Below are 16,815 nucleotides of genomic sequence, written 5' to 3'. Positions count from 1 at the left end.
AATGAGTTGTCTCTATCAGTCATGAGAAAATTTGAGAGGAACTGAGGTTTTCAAAGTACAATGTATAAATTAGGTCTATAGCAGGAAACTGAATTTCCGACAACACAGCATTCTGGCTTGACATTTTTGCTTATCTCTCATTTACTCATTCCTCTATGAATTATCTTCAATACTGTCAGTGCACATGGTTATCAATAATTACCTAAATCAGGAGTGCCAAAATAATTTTATATGCAGCCAATTTACAGAACAAAATAGCCTATTTATTTTCATTGAGGATCTGATGTGATGTGGAAAAGTAGACTTCACTGCTGGTTTTATGTGTTTTCATTCTTAATGAAAGAGAAAATCAGAACAAATCTACATAAATATTTACTCCATTAAGTCTAAAAATACTCCTTTTTTCTTTTCTACATTTCTGTAAGATTATTCTGGAATAACAAGACAAGATCACTTTTCCTCTCCATCTCAGACATAAGAAAATAAAAGACCAGAATAACCCGAACAGACCAAAAATTGCAATAACATCACGAACAGAGATGGCAAGAAAAAACTCTGACAAAACATAGATCCCAAGTTAGAGCCAAAGCAAATGTCAGAATACTTGAACAGTTTGTACGGCTGTATTTTATTTGTACAGGTTTTGGTAATCCTTCAGACCACAGAATCACAGAATATATGCTGAGCTGGAAGGGACCAACAAGGACCATTGAGTCCAATGACACTGCAAGTGCCTGAGAGCACTGTCCAAACACTTCTTGAACTCTGTCAGACTGAAGCCGTGACCACTTGCCTGGGGAACCTGCTCCAGTGCCCAGCCACCCTCTGGGTGAAAAGTCCTTTCCTAATGCCCAACCTAAACCTCCCCTGACACAGCTTCAGGCCATTCCCTGGGGTCCTGTCACTGATCACCACAGAGGAGAGATCAGTGCCTGCCCCTCCTTTTCTGCTCATGAAGAAGTTGTACCTGCAGTGAGGTCTGTCCTCAGTCTCCTCCGGGCTGAACAGACCAAGTGACCTCAGCTGCTCCTCACAAGGCTTCCCCTCAAGGTCCATCACCATCCTTTAGACACTGTCTAATAGCTCAATGCCTATTTTATACTGTGGCACCCAAAAGTGCACACAGGGCCCGAGGTGAGATCACAACAGTGACTAGCAGACCTAATATTGACCACAAAATAAGAGTCATTAATAATTATAAATCAGTCCTCTTCAAAGTCTTTCTTGCAAGTGCTTTGGACACATGGCGATGTGAACTACAAATATAGGTAGTTCATAACTTCTGCAGAATTTCTATTCAAAGAAATCTTACTTGATTATGAATAGCACAAAAATCCATCTGGACTTGGGAAGTACGGTTGGTTTAGTTTGCTGAATTTCCAGAAAAGCAAAACGTGGGAACATATATGGTCAAGGCCACAGAATATGAGAACTGAGCTGTCAAGGCTTACTTATACAGCAAGTAGTCTGTATTTTACATTATAGAGGATGTGAAGAAACTGGTTTGGTTTTTTTTTTCCCTAGATTGGTATCTATGGAGGTATCTGAGTTTAAAAAACATTCTGCATAGCTGAACTCTGTAAATTTGACTCATGTCTTGTTAAAGATTGGTTAGTTCAGATGCCAAATTTACTAAGTTTTCTGAGTTTGATGTTCAGGTTGTCAACAGAATTAATCATACCTGGGGGTCACTAAGTAATAATCTGATGAAATTACAAGGAACACAGTTGTAAAACCCTGCAATAATAATGCTGGTGATGTGAGGTGTGGTAGCGTTAGGTTAGATTAGTCTGTTAATTCACCACTTCATCCTGCAGAATAACTTCTATTTCTTTTCATGCTTTCTAATGGCCTATTTGCATGTCTCTATATCCTTTGCATTAAAATCTTCTTGAAAAGCGAACAAAAACTAAAGCTGCATTTAAATATTCATTTGAAAGTGACATTTCTTCAGGGAAATAGATTATAATGAGCAATGTTTACTAAAACCTCTTAATATAATTGGTTACACAAAAACAATTGGAGAAGTTCCTAGCTGCACTCAGCTTGCAACTCATTTTCTAGCCATTAGCTCTTTAACAGTAGGGGTTGTAATAAAAGATCAGTCAAATAACTAGCACTGGCTTGTACACTAGATGCAGTGTAAAATGTCTGTTTCAAGGCAGGAAATGTCTTTCTTTTCATGAGGAAGAACTCCGCATTTTCTTTCTGCTGAACATTTTTGTTAAAGCAGTAGGCACCACATCACAACATATACGTACTTAGAGTTAGTATGTCAGTCATTTTCAGTGTCAAAAGCCACTCAGTGTTCAGATGTTTGTAAATTGGAAATAGGTATTTGATAATCAGCAAAAGTGATATCCCTACGTGTCCGCTGGTGACTAGTGTTGGTTGCAAACTCTGTTGTTTAGAGTGGAAATGATAGTTTATACCGAGGGTCAAAAAGAAAGTAAACTTTATGTAATTGCTGTGATACAATAGTGTGTTATTAAGGCAGCATGTGTATATAGTATTACACATAAGTATATATGTATTGGTATGTATTCATAGAGGTGTTTTTGTGTACAAACAGTACCTCAAGACTGTGTATTTGGATAGCATGCACATATGTGGTGTCTTGCCTATATTGTTCTTTCAGTTAGCTGCGCCTGTAAAAGCTGATGAGGCAAAAAACCCCAGTCTCTACCTTAACTTTATTAATTATCACAAAATCTCTTAATTGGAACAAACAGTTCAGAGACATATATATGAACAAGCACTTAAAACTTCTGTTTTGTTATATTCACTCTCTGGGGTTCTTTTCCTTTTTCCCCCCTATTCTTTGAATAGAAAAACTTTATTGAGTAAAACTTTCTTTGAGGTCACTGGAAAGTCTCACCACAAGAATGACCTCAGAACTCCTTTGCTATCCATGACATTTTTATTTACTCAAGGTGATTAGGCAGTAATGTTTTGTGTCTGCTTATAGGGCAAAGATAGTTGCAGCCTTAGAGGTCTTTTAGGGTTCCTGGCTCTGAGGTACATGAATGCTTCCTGTACAATTAAAAAACAAAAATCTAAATTATAATTAAGAACTCTACGGTCAATATGAAATCATAATAATGGAATTCACAAATGCATCTTAGATTCCCAGAGTCAATAAGGTTGGAAAAGACCTCCAAAATCATCAAGTCTGACCTTGACCAAACACTACTGGATCAATTAAATGCTATGGCACTAAGTGCTACGTTCAGTAAACCTCTTGAGCTACTTGCAAGCGTGGTGACTCCACCACCTCTCTGGGCAGCATTTTCCAAACCTTGACAATCTTTCATGAAGAAATTCTTCCTGATGTCCAAACTGAACATCCTCTGGTGCAGCTTGAGGCTATTTCCTCTTGTCTTTACACTTTTTCCCTGGTAGAAGGGGCCAATCCCCACCTGCCTGCACCCTCCTTTCAGGCAGTTGTAGAGAGTGATAAGGTCACCCATGAACCTCGTTTTCTTCAGGCTAAACAATCCCAGCTTCCCCAGTTGCTCCCCATCTGACTTACTCTCTGGACCCTTCAACATCTCTCTTGTCCTTCTCTGGACATGCTGCAGCTCCTCAGTGTCTTTCACAAACTGCAGGGCCCAGAACTGAGCACAGCATTCAAGGTGTGGCCTCACCAGTGCTGAGCGCAGGGGGCAATCACTGCCCTGCTCCTGCTGGTCACACCATTGCTGACACAGACCAGGATGTCACTGGCCTTCTTGGCCCCCTGGATGCAGCTGGCTTGAAGCAGCTGGCTCATGTCCAGCTGCTGCTGACCAGCACCTCCAGGTCCTTTTCTGTCAGATACCTCTACAGCCTCTCCACGCTCAGCCCAAGGAGCTGCCTGGGGTTGCTGTGACCCTTGGGCAGGACCCAGCACCTGGTCTCGTTGAACTTCATAGATTTGGCTTCTGCCCTTGTATCCAGCCTGCCCAGGTTCCTCTGCAGACCCTTCCTATCCTCCAGAAAATCAATGCTTGGTGTTATCTGTGAACAGGAGATGGAGGATGCACACAAGCTCTTCGTACAGTTCACTGAAGAAGGTATTAACCATCTGGAGAGTTTTTAACCCAACAAAGAGACCACCTGCCCAAGCGATGGGCTGCCAGCCTCTCCACAACAATGTGGAGTGAGACTAAAAGGCTTTGCTGAAGTCCTGGTAGACAACACCCAAAGCATTTCCCTTATCCACTTGGTGCGTCGCTGAGTTTCAAAAGGAGATCATGTTTGCCAAGTAGGACCTGTACTTCCTAAATCCATGCTAGATATGCCAGGTTCCCTGTTCTTGCATTCAACCTTTCAATTCCTCTGAAACCTTCTACCTTTTAAAATCATATGCAAATTTATTTGTGTTCCATATATTGTTGATGCAGTAAGTGTATTGAAAATATGTGCTTATGTCAGTTAATATTCAGATGGGAACAAATAATTGAATTTAATTATGTAAGAGAGAAACTTCCTGAGTCCTTTCAGCATGGCCAGAACTTTTGTTCTATGCCTCTTATGAGCCAGGGCTGTAATGGCTGAACTTCAGCACACTGTACTGATATTCTTGCAAGTATTCCTCAGCTAGGTAGGAAATGAGATAAAGCATGCAGAGAAATCTCAAATGATTAGTGATGACTAATAAACAAGGTTAATTCTGTTTTGTGCTTTTGCTTACTTGAAGATAGAATTTTTGTTCATTTATCAACTTGTTTTAGGCAGGTGATACAATGTAGTGTTTTTTACTCATAGCAGCCTTTTAGCAGCCTTGTAATCTCTGAAGCAATGAGTTTCCATGGATACTAGCCTATTCTTCCTCCAAGTTCCTAATAAAAGTGTCATATGATCCGTACACATTTGCAAGTGTTTGCATTTCATACATGACTATTTGTAAAGTCCCCTTTTAGACACAGATTGCGTTCAACAGAAGTGCAGAAACATGTTTTCCATCTCAGAAGCAAAACAAAGTAATTTCCTAAAGTGACAGAGGAAAATTGGATTATTATTGTAAATGACACCAATGAAATCCCTGGTATAAATGAAATCAAAATCTGTATCTAGTCTTCAGCTGACAGAGTGAGCTTGGAAACTCTTCCTCCAGTACATTCTGAGTGTTGTGGACTGAAAAGGGCTTGATTTTCTTGAGCTCCTTTCTGGTTTCCTCCAAGTACAGAATTACTGTACTTTGGATTTTAACATCAGAGGGCTGGTGTAACATATTTGTAACAGTAAATTTGCATTAAAAAAAAGGAGGGAACAGTTCCCTCCCCCAATAAAACCACAACACCCTATGCCTCTAAGTGTCGGTTCTTGGTGTAAAGTTTGTGTTTTTCTTTTGGATAGGGAAAAAACCTATCCCACAGGAAAAAAACCCTAACAAAATGCTTTGTTAGGAATGGAAACAAAAAATAACTCTTTTTTTTTTTTTTGTAATACTAATGAATTAATTAATATCTGTGATTCTCCTAGGATCAGAAATATTTGTCATCAGAAAGTTTCAACTCACTGATATGAAGGCTGTTGTAGCAAGTCCTTTCTGACAAGAATGGGCAAAATTATTGAGAAGGTCATTGCTGCTCCTTAGGGAAGTCAGCTGTCCATTCTCAAACATCTCTGTAGGTGTGTCAGCACAGGTTTTTGTGTGGCCATGTGAAAAGCCAGATCGATAAATTGATCTGAGTTAGAAACAAGTTCAGGAAAAGAATAGATTTTGCATGGTGTTTTTTAGGCCTATCACTTTGTGATCTGATTTGTTACTGTTCAAGTACCTGTGTTGCCTAGCAGTGTATCATGTCAAAAGGGAGAAAGAGGAGTTTGTGAGACTTGGGTGGAAAAAAAGTCTGATATACTGCAAAATTCTAATGAGGTGACTATTGAAGTCTGTAAGGCAGCCTTCAGAAACAAGAGGCATCACACTGCACTTGGAAAAAAGCTATTGTTTGCAAGCAAAAAAACCCCATGCTGTTATACTTGCGGATTCTAAATTTAAGAATAGAAACTGAAAGCATGTAATCTCCATCTGCATAGATAACATGGCATGATGAGAAGTCACTATCTGCAATTATACAGACATCAATTTTTTAAATTAATATATTCTCACATTTTAGAGGTTTGCTGTTTGCCAGTCTTTCCCCTCTTATACAAAACCTGTCACTGTGGCATCGTTTTTTATACACTTTTTTTTCCCTCAGTGTTCTTTGCCTATAATTACTTTTTGGCAAGCATGCCACATCACATAGAAATATATCAAACACACACATGGGCAGTCCTTTGTGACTTGCAAATGTAAGTATTGTAATATTGATAGTTTTTTTGAATGTAAGCTCTCTTAAGGAATGATCTTTACAAACACACAAATTTCTTTCTTTTGTAAACATCTCTATTTCTTTCATGTTGTCTGCTCATAAATCAGACCAGAATAATAGTCCTTTCAGCTTCAGTGGATTATTTCCAAGCTTTGATCAGAAAGTGAGCACTCCTTGCTGAAATGTGAAGCCTGCCAAGGCTTCACGTAGTAAGACTGTTCTGTTCAGAATTTGCTGGTTGTCCATGCAAGTGTAAGAGCATATTGATCAGCTCACACACAGTGGGATGAAACTCCAGCATGAGAACAGAATGCGATGGGAAAGCTTCAATTTATTATTTTTTTAGGGTGAACAGGGAAAGATACATCACTGTGTATGTATATATCTCACTTGCTTATTTGAATCCAGTGTGAATTTACTTGACTGCAAACTGAATAGCAGTATTTTGTGGTTGTTTTCATTAAAGGACAGCTGTGAATCTACATAATTTTTTCCTTATTTAAAACATGGAAAGGTGCATGTACATTGAACATGTAACCAGAATGCTTACCTTGCTTGGTTTTTTGTGGAAAATAGGAACTGTTGAAATGCTCGGATAAAATGGACAGCCAAAACTAACTATGAAAACATAAATCTTCTTTCAATAATATACAGTCAGGTGGCACTGGGTTTAATACCTAGCCTTGTTTTTTTATTTCCATTCTAAGAATAAACTTCAGAGACTGTCTGAAAAATAAGGTAAATTCTACAGAATAGTATATTGAAATTACTTTAAAAAAATTTTCTATCTGGTGTCCAAACTGAGAGGACTCTCACTTTTTCTGTATGTGGCATGCCTAGGAAAGATTAAGAATAGAAGATTATTTCAAATACTACATTTAAAATAAACATTTTCATAATTGCCATAAGAAATTGCAGAACTTGTAAAAATACCCAACAAGTGGAAAGGCATGAGTATACTAAATATATTTCTTTAGTCTAGGAAATCTTGAATATTCATAGTTGTACTATCTTAACAGAAAGATTTTCTCAATATTTTTCTCAAATTTCATAATTGAATTCAAGTGTTAATCAATAGCTTCATAACAAGAAAAAAAAACCTGACATCAAAATGCTTAAACACTGGGGACAATGGATAGAAGGGCAATGGATACTACTTGGTTTTGTTTTCATTTTTCTTAGACTTCTTAGACTTCTTAGATTTTCTTAGACTTCTTAGATTTATTGCACAATTCACATTTTTTATTCCGTGGATATTTCTGATAGCTGAAAATACAAAGAAATCTTCTTGATTTCAGTCAGCAATGACTGCTGAACCTTGGCTTTCCATCAGTAAGTATTCTACAATGTTTTAGAAAGGCCACAGCAGATTATCTTATCTTCATTGCTTCTCTATCAAGTTTACCTCTTATGTCAACTTTACACTTAGTCAATGGCACTGACTTCACGGAATTTCCCTTCCTGACCATCTTCTTCTTGCCTGAACCTTCCAGGCAAGAGTAATTTCTACAGTGGAACATATTTTGCTTTTATCAGGTTTAAATTGCTGAAGTTTCATGCAGAGTTCTGAAGACTGATCATTCACTATAGCTCTTAGTTATTCTCTTGAATTCTAGAGTTGAATGAAAAACTCTAAATTGTGCCTAAGATCAAAAACATAACTGACAAAGTCGATTGTGATTAGGACAGTGGCCTGAACCCAGCTGTACAAAAGGTATGTAAGATATAACATACATGCACTTTTTTTTCACTGAACTCTAAATCACAGTCTTTTTGTAGTTGCTTGTGGGAATTCCTGAGACTTGAAAAATGCCTATCCTTAGCCGTATAAGAGAAGTTCCTCAGCTGAGGTGATGGAGAGCTGTTGCTTGTCTTGTAGGATCTGTAACAATACATTATTGTACTAGAATATTTCATCTCCCTGTGTTTCCATTGAGGGGGCAAGGCAAGGAGCTTCTTTTGCACTGAATAAAGAGAAGACAGAAAGGAACTAAGGGGATATCAGAGTCGTTTTCAATTCTGTAATTCTTCAGGTAATCAGATGCTTTTGTACCCTCTTTCACTACAGTGAAGTTTTAAGAGGAAATTTTTTGTCATTAATAAAGGATGAAACATGTTTCCAATACCAAAACAAATATTTTAGTTAAGTTACATCTTAAGTACCTGGAAAGATTTAGTCTCTTGTAACTCCTTCAAGGGAACCTTAAGTACAGGATAAAGGAGAAAATTGTAGAGATAATAAAAATTTTAAAAACACAAAGGAGTCCTCATTCTTCATTCTGCCGTGGATGTGGAGAACACTGTCTACACAGTGAAAGGAACAGGTGAAAGGACTATTAAAAAAAAAAACCAAACAAAAACAATGTCAACCCCCCCCCCCCGAAAACCAAATCTCTCCCCCCCGCCCCCCCAAAAAAAAACCACACCAAAAAACTCCCAAAAAAACGGAGAAGGATTGTCTGAAAGTTATTGAGTGCATAGTTAGATGTATGATAAGTCTATGTTGAGCCCCTTCTATGGCAGGTAATGTTAGAAACAGAGTTTGACAAAGTTGAATCAAGCAGATATAATCTCTCCATCCTTGCATATTCAGATCAGGACAAAACTGGTGTCAACAGAATTAAAATATTCTTTTCTTGATGCTGAGGGATTTAAGAACATTAGGTGTTTCTAAGCAGAGTCCTCGCTGCATTCCCCACAGACCAAGCCAGTCATTAGTTTCTCAAAGGGATGTCAAAAGAGCTTTTCCTTAACTAAGAGTTGCTGACTCTATTAAGAGAACAGTTTTTTGAGGAGAGGGATTATTTTGTGAGTGTATGTAATAAACAGTGGGAATGCAAACTGTCAGATTTCCTTAGCTGATCAGTATTCTATTTTGATTCTTATTCTTATGAATCACTTGTGAAAGCGGTAAAAAAAGATGTTGAATATTGTTGCTGATATTGTGTCAGAATCACTTTCCTTTAAAACAATATAATGGAAAATGTTAGACTCAAGATGTATAGAAAAGTAGAAGTCTTAGGTAAGGAACCACTGCTCCTATTCTGGACTTCCTCATCTGAGTCAAGTCAGGTTTTACTGTAGTTAAGGACTTAACTCCCAGTAAGATCAAATTAAACCAAATACCTTTGAAAAAAATTCTTTTCCTAATCCTGAGCTTATTCAATCTTCTTATCACTAAGGGATAAGCGTTATGGAGTGAAAGTTTTATGAGAAGAGGAAGATATTTAGATGGTGCTTGAATGCAAAGTGATCAATTGCTCTTCATGGTTTAGAAAAGCAGGTGATACTTAGCAAAAAAATTTGGGCACAAGCTGTGACATAAATGAGAATGTAAATGATTTTATCACCCCAAAATCGTGTGAAAGATATTGATATTTTTCTCTGCATCTCAAAATATTAACCTGCCACAAGGCTTAAAGCCAGTCCAACAGCTTGACAAGGAAAAGTTGTATCTCACTAGCTACTGAATAGACTAGTTTATTGGCATAGATAAAAATAACCTTTTCAAAAAGCCAGTTTCATAACTGAGTAAGAGGACTGTGCACCTACTGTTACTCAGAGGCAAGTTTTGCTTGCAACCTTTCTAAGAGGGAAGCTGTCAATACTTTGCTCTAGAAGAAACCTAAGCAGAGAGACAGGAAGAATGTGGAATGCAGTTTAGAAGCTGATTCCATGACTTATAAAATGTAGCTCTGGTGTAGCTTCTGTAACAAGGTTTTTACCTGAAAATGGGAGATTATACCTTTAAATGGTTTGTGGTTGACTTCTTAGGTAATACCTATAACTTAGGTTATGTTTTTCAACTCTCCTTTTTGCCCTGCTATGCTTTTTCAGTTACTAACAGCTGTTCCATACTAAATGCTCATCTTTTCAACATAATTTTCTGTAGGTTTATTCTCAGTTCTTACAAAGGGCAGCACTTTAGCATCTGTGTGCCTTCTGCAGAATAGAAAACAGATCTACAAGTACAAGAGTTGCACACATAGCAACTCCATTTCCAGATCCTTGTGTTAATTTAAGGAAGGAGAATTGAAGGAATACAATTGCAAAATAACCTTTAACTTTTCATGCATTGCATTAATTTACCATGGTGGATTTCTCTTTACAATTTCTTTTCCCCCAGTGTTTGAACTCTACTCATTCTCTTGTCTAATGACTACTGGAAAGTACTTAGGTAGCTACTGGGTCATTGAATAAAGGGCAGCAACTTTTCAGATGACTGTCTATCACTATTTTGCACCTGTGGCTACAAAATCCATATATATATTTTATCCAACAGCATAGTGTTACGAATACACAGAAGTGAGGGAAATAACATCAGTTATAAATTGATTAAAGAAGGAGATACATTGGAAGATAACAAGTCTCTCTGCAGTGTTTGCAACTTACAGCTGCAGTTCCTCCACATGTGAGTTTCTGATTATTCTAGGGGACAAGAATCTCCATATGTCTTTTAAAATTCACTGGCTCAATGATTTTACCCAGCTTTGATCACTTTAAGCAAAGATCCTGCTTTTCTTTGCACTGAATTCATGAATAACTGTTAATTCCACAAGCTGTCTTCATCATCCCTCACTTATATTTTCTACAATCCTATGTTGCTGGTTGAAGCTTAAGTCATAATACAAGGGACAACAAAGTATGTACATGTGCAGCGTTTGCTTATATATGCATATTCTAAAAATAGCCTGTAGAGTAGTGATGATCATTTGCCTTGTCCCTCTTATTGTGAAATTGGCAGTCATCAGTCACCAAGAATTTTTGCTGAGGGTCCAAATGAAGTAAATCTTATTTATCAAATTACCTCAATTTTTAATGTTGGCATTTTTAATATTCTTCTCAAACCCAAGCAAATCTATGTTCTTCATAGATGAATTCATAGTTGGGAAGGGATTGAACGGAAATATCTGGAGGTTTTTTTTTTAATCTTTGTTAATATGCTGATAAAAAAATTGAGATATGCAAATAAAACCTAGAAGGCTTAAAAACAAAAAAGAAATACTGGTTTAGTAGCTTTGCTGCAGGCTAGTAAAGCAACAGCTTCTGAAAAAAACCAGACTTGTTTTATGATCAATAAAATAAGGATGTGGAGAAATTAATGTACACACATATATGCTTAAATGAGCAAAAACATTCACATACCATTATTTCCTTGTGCTGTTTCCTTAATACCGTCCCTCCAGTTCTCCTGGGTTGACTGATATATTGTCCCTAAGAATAGTTTTGCTGGGAATTCTGGCCAAATTGCAATCTGATAAGACTCCTGAACAAACTTGAGAGCTGCCTTGGATCCTGATATGACACTGCACTGCAGTTCACTTGGCACATTTCTTGCACTGATTTTCAGGAGGAAGTCCAGCAGCTGACACCCATCTACATCTTTGGTGGGGAACGTTTTCTAGAAGCAACAGAACTCCTGAGTTCTGTTTGTTAGTTGGTGATTTGGTTTTTAATTTTTGTAAAAATAAATTTATGCTTAAATTTATGCTTATTTATGCTTAAAAAAAGCAGTAAAAACCAGTGTGAGATTTTCACTGACAAGTGTTTTTCTTGACCAGAGAGCTGTTTCGTAGCTTGTTCTATCTCCTATATCACCTCTGTGTGAGTGAAATTTCATTACAAGCTAGAAGAAATGAAACAGACCTACTGATTAAAACACATTGTGCAGGTAAAAGCACACTAAAGTAATGTTGCAAGAACATTAATGCTGTGAAGAGGAAGCATTATCACACAATTCATTCAGATGTTTGAGTGTCCGCTCCAGAGATGCTACGTACAGAACTCCTAATACTGCCCGAAGCTAAATCTATATTTTAAGTGTCTGTGAGATCAATGTCTTGAACTGCACAATTAGATGACCTACTCATCAAGGACAAAATTGAAGTGTCACTGCCGGTGACTATATGTCCTTCAACAATAGGAGCAGAATGTTCCTATTGTTAAAAGTCTTTGCAAATATTTATGACCCCTAATCCTCTGTTACCTGCATCAGACCTTGCCACTGTGTATGTTCATGTAGCAGGTATGTTCTTGGATGCCAATATTTAAGTTGTACTTTTGCAATTTTGAAAGATCTTTTCAAAGATCTTCCAAGGTGTATTTGAGCAATCTGTTCTCAGCTCTGCCTCACAGATTTTGGTCAGAAGATGAGTTTGGGGAAATCTCTCAGCATCATTTAGTCTTAGCTGAAAATCTACAAGTTTGTCTTGTCTACACCTGCCACACCCAGATGCAAATATTTCTTTTGTACTGTACCCTTTTCTTGTTGCACGGGAACTGGGGCCTGATCAGTGGATGAACAGAGTTGTTGGTGCTGTCAGATTTTTGACCGCACTTCTCTGACAGGTATAGATTTTTTCAGATTATTTCAAGGTGTTTAAATTTTAAATTTAAGCGTTTTGATGAATTAGTACTGTTACAGCATTTATTAACCATCACATCATTTATTAACTCATCTGTTGCCAGTTAATGTATTTAAAAGTAAAATCAAAAGACTGAAGATTCTGGAAAAATTGGATTTTACTTCTGTTTTGAAGATAACATTGCTAAAGGAAATAATTGAAAGTATTAAAGTTAGTATTTTAGAAAGATAAAAGACAGAATAGAGGCTCTGATAAACATTTCTATGAGATAAAAAATATATAGGAGAATTATGTACCGAAATATTTTTAATATATTTTAACATTTTGCTCTGTGCTCTATTTTGACCTATACTGCATATAACACATAATATTTTATATATACTAAAATAAATAGCATATCTTTTGTATATAGTAAAATAGAAAAGAATTTTATGTACCTCAATAATTGTATCTTTTCATATGATATATTAATATATTTTTCTCAGTTTCTAAAGTCATATGCACCAGGTAGCAATTCTTACTTATTGCATGAATCCTATAGAAATTTAACATAGTGGAATAGTAAATTTATCTGCAAATAAATCTATCATATGAAATTCAGTACTTTTCTTGTTGACATTAATTATTTCTATTATGTATTATTTAATACAAATTTGTATTTTTATCATTAATATTAATTATAAATATACAATGATAATAAGAGCACTAGTAAGAGCTGCTACTTATTCTGAGGGTAGCAGAAGATGCTCTGCAAGCAATTGTGTGTAAAGACAACTTTATTTTGTGCCTTATCCTGGGAAGAAAGTTGTTGAAGATACCTTTTTACTCATTTTGGTATTGCTTGCATATTAAAAATGGGTCTAAATGAGATCTTTAAGAAGAGTGAATCAAAAGTAAAGGAGAACAGCACAATGGCTTCTCAAAAACGTTTTAAATGTTCATCTTTAAGTTACACTCATTTTAGCCTGGATTTCAGATTGGAGTCTCCAGGAACAACTGCTGGAGTGTGAACAGGAAACCGAAACTGTCATTATGATATAGTTTTAAGCCTCCCAGAAGGAGGATCAGCTTGTAGTTCAGGATTGGCTTGGTAGACAGAGATTTATTCCCAGCTCACCCTTAAAATTGTTATGTAATCAAAAATATTCTGTGGGGGACAGGTTTTTATCAGCGGATTTTATTGCATTTGAATACTCAACACTGGAGACACTCAAAACTAAAATTTTCTAAAATACTGTGTTTTACTTCTTCGTTTCCTCATGTGTTAAAAGAAGTTTATAGATACCATAGAAATGCAAATCTTTTTGTTGGAACATCAGATTTAACCAAAGGGTAGGGGTTTGAATTCTGAAAACCCTCGCTAGCCAAGGGGTTTTTTTCTTTCAGGATTCATCCCTTTCATCATTTGATGGTCTTTTTCCTTTGAACCTAATTTCTTTTAAAGAGGGAATTTTGCCCACGATTTCAGATTCTCAGGGCCAAGCCATAGGAGCAATCTGAAGACCTTTGTGCCCCTCCAGTCTTCATGCACACCCATTCTTCAAGAACACGTACAGAGGCCGTAAAAAGTTTTAAAAGCATCAAATTTTATTATTTCACTTGTACAAGTGTTTTTCATTTAAGTAGTATATTTTGTATTTTTTCTATATGGATCAGATGTATTAACTCTCACATGTGAATGTGTAACATATGAAACTAGATCTAGCACTTAATCATAAATGTTTGGTGCAGACCTTACGCTGTTTGTCAACACGTTGTTAAACCTATTGCACCTATGGGTACCAAATAATCTGCCCTGAGTCTTCATACAGAGCATCTAAAAAACTGCCCACATGTCAGAGTAGCCAAGATTGGGCGGGCAGAGTGAAAGGGGAGCCTGGCATAAGGTAAGAGTAGCAAGCTGCAAACCCCTGGGTCTTGCTTCAGCTGTTTACATAGATCAGATTTACTCTTTTGTGTATAACAGTCTAAGAGAACTATGAGGGAATAAAAATAATCTGGACTTGTGGAGAATGGATCATTATCAACAAGTCCAGAGGAAGTCTAGTTGATTAGAGGGCAGGAGCAGCTTTCCTACAAGAAAAGGCTAAGAGAATTGGTATTGTTCAGACTGAAATGGAAAAGGCTTTAGGGCAACCTAATTGGAGCTTTACAGTAACTGAGGGAGCCTACAGGAAAGATGCAGAAAAACTATTTACAAGGGCATGTTCAGGACATGAGGCAATGGCTACAAATTGAAAGGCAGTAGGTTTAGATTAGATATTAGGAAAAACTTAACTGTGAGTGCGGTGAGACACTGGAACAGGTTGGCCAGAGAATTTGGGGATCTTCATCACTGGAAGTGTTCATGGCTAGGTTGGATGGAGCTCTGAGAAATCTGGTTTAGTGGAAGGTGAACTTGCCTAGGGCAGTGGGATTAGAACAAGATGATTTTTAGGGTCCCTTCCAACTCAAGCAATTCTATGATTCTGTGATATCTTGTGGCTTATTCTGTTTTCCCTAAGATACATTAAGATGTGTTACCTAGTGTATTGTGTCAGCTGAAGCTAACACACTAGCAACTTCCCTTGCAATGTTAAAAGCCCTTGAGATACAGGGCTTAAAAAAAAAAAAAGAAGAAAAGAAAAGGGAAAAGTGAGGTGTGATTTCTCCCTTTTTCCTTTTTCCTGCGCTGGATAAAAGGTCACTGCTGTACCTTCCTGTCAGTGGCAAAATCCAAACAATCATTTATCATCAGAAATTCACTGACATGGCCATAAACTCCAGGCAGGATACCACAATGTTTGTGTCACAGCTGCATGCCACTCAAAAGCCCATTCAATGGAACAGAGCATGGTTTGCTCCAAGCCTCAGCTGGAGATATTCAGTCACTGCAGTGGGAGAGCACCCTTTCAGATTTGGGAAGTCCACTGCAGCCTGCTCCTCTGAAGGCTAAATCTTCATTAAACCTTTTTAGTTCATTACTAGTAGAACTCCTCAATGACAAGTCTTGAAAACTGGAAGATTTTTCATTTTACCTTGATAGAAGGCATATTTTTGTAAATTGAAACAGACAGCAATAGGACAGAAGCATAGCCAGTATGCATTGTGGGTGTCCCGTGACATGAGATCCTGAGCTGCCTTCTCTTCTGGTGGGAGACCAGCTGAAAACCAATATTTGGTTAGGGCATAGATTAATCTTCTCAAGAAGTAAAACCAGCATTTGTAACGCAACTGGTAATTATCTGTGAAGTATATGTTCTTGTTTATAAGTGTGGTTATTTCATACAAACAAAATGTAGACCAGAATATTAAAAAAAGAAGCCATTATATTTTTCTTATATTTGAAGGCTGCTATTGTTTGTGCAAACTATTTAGATACTATCCATAATACTTTTCAAAAAACCAAAATGATATGTGAGCAAATGAAGAGGTTTCTGCAGGTGTCAAAGAACTCAGTAATTTATTTTCTCAATTTTTCTTGTAATTTCCTAATGATTAGTTTTTTCACGCTTTTCTGAAGGATGTGAAATAAAGGTGTAAGTGAGAAAATTTACTGCAGTTTGCCAAATTTTATATTTGGTACATTATATGGGATTTATTTTCCAATTACGCTGAAGACATATTTGTCTTCCATTTTGATGACTAACACAAAATAGAAAAGAAAATCAGTATGAAAGAAAACATAACTTGAATGTCACAATATATGGATTACTTTTTCAAGATTTCATTTCTCAAGTAATTCAAGAGGGGTATGTGTAACTTCGATCATTATGTTTTTCTAACTTAATTTAAATAAGCAATTATAAGGTTTTCTGAACTATTCATGGCTCTTGTTTCCAGATAATTAATTGTCACACATAGTTCAGATTCCTTTTATGCAAAATGCGTATGCCTAACCAGGAGTGCCTTAGGACATTTCCAAGATGAATACAGGGTTTTCATGTTTACATTTATCATTGATAAGTAAGTTATGGAGGCACACGCTGTGAATGAGAAAATTAGGTATGTGTGCACAGGATCAGATAATACAGATATTTGTATCTAACGATAAAGTAGCCTGACAACAATTATTCATGCAGTACAATTATCTATAAGGCTAGATACTTTAAAAATATTTAACTAGAAATTCTTGGCAGAAATTGTCCTTAAGGGAAGAAAAAGCAAAA

The sequence above is a fragment of the Fringilla coelebs genome (genome assembly GCF_963513975.1).
Source record: "Fringilla coelebs genome assembly, chromosome: Z".
Lineage (NCBI taxonomy): Eukaryota > Metazoa > Chordata > Aves > Passeriformes > Fringillidae > Fringilla > Fringilla coelebs.
This window is presented reverse-complemented; position numbering follows the sequence as displayed.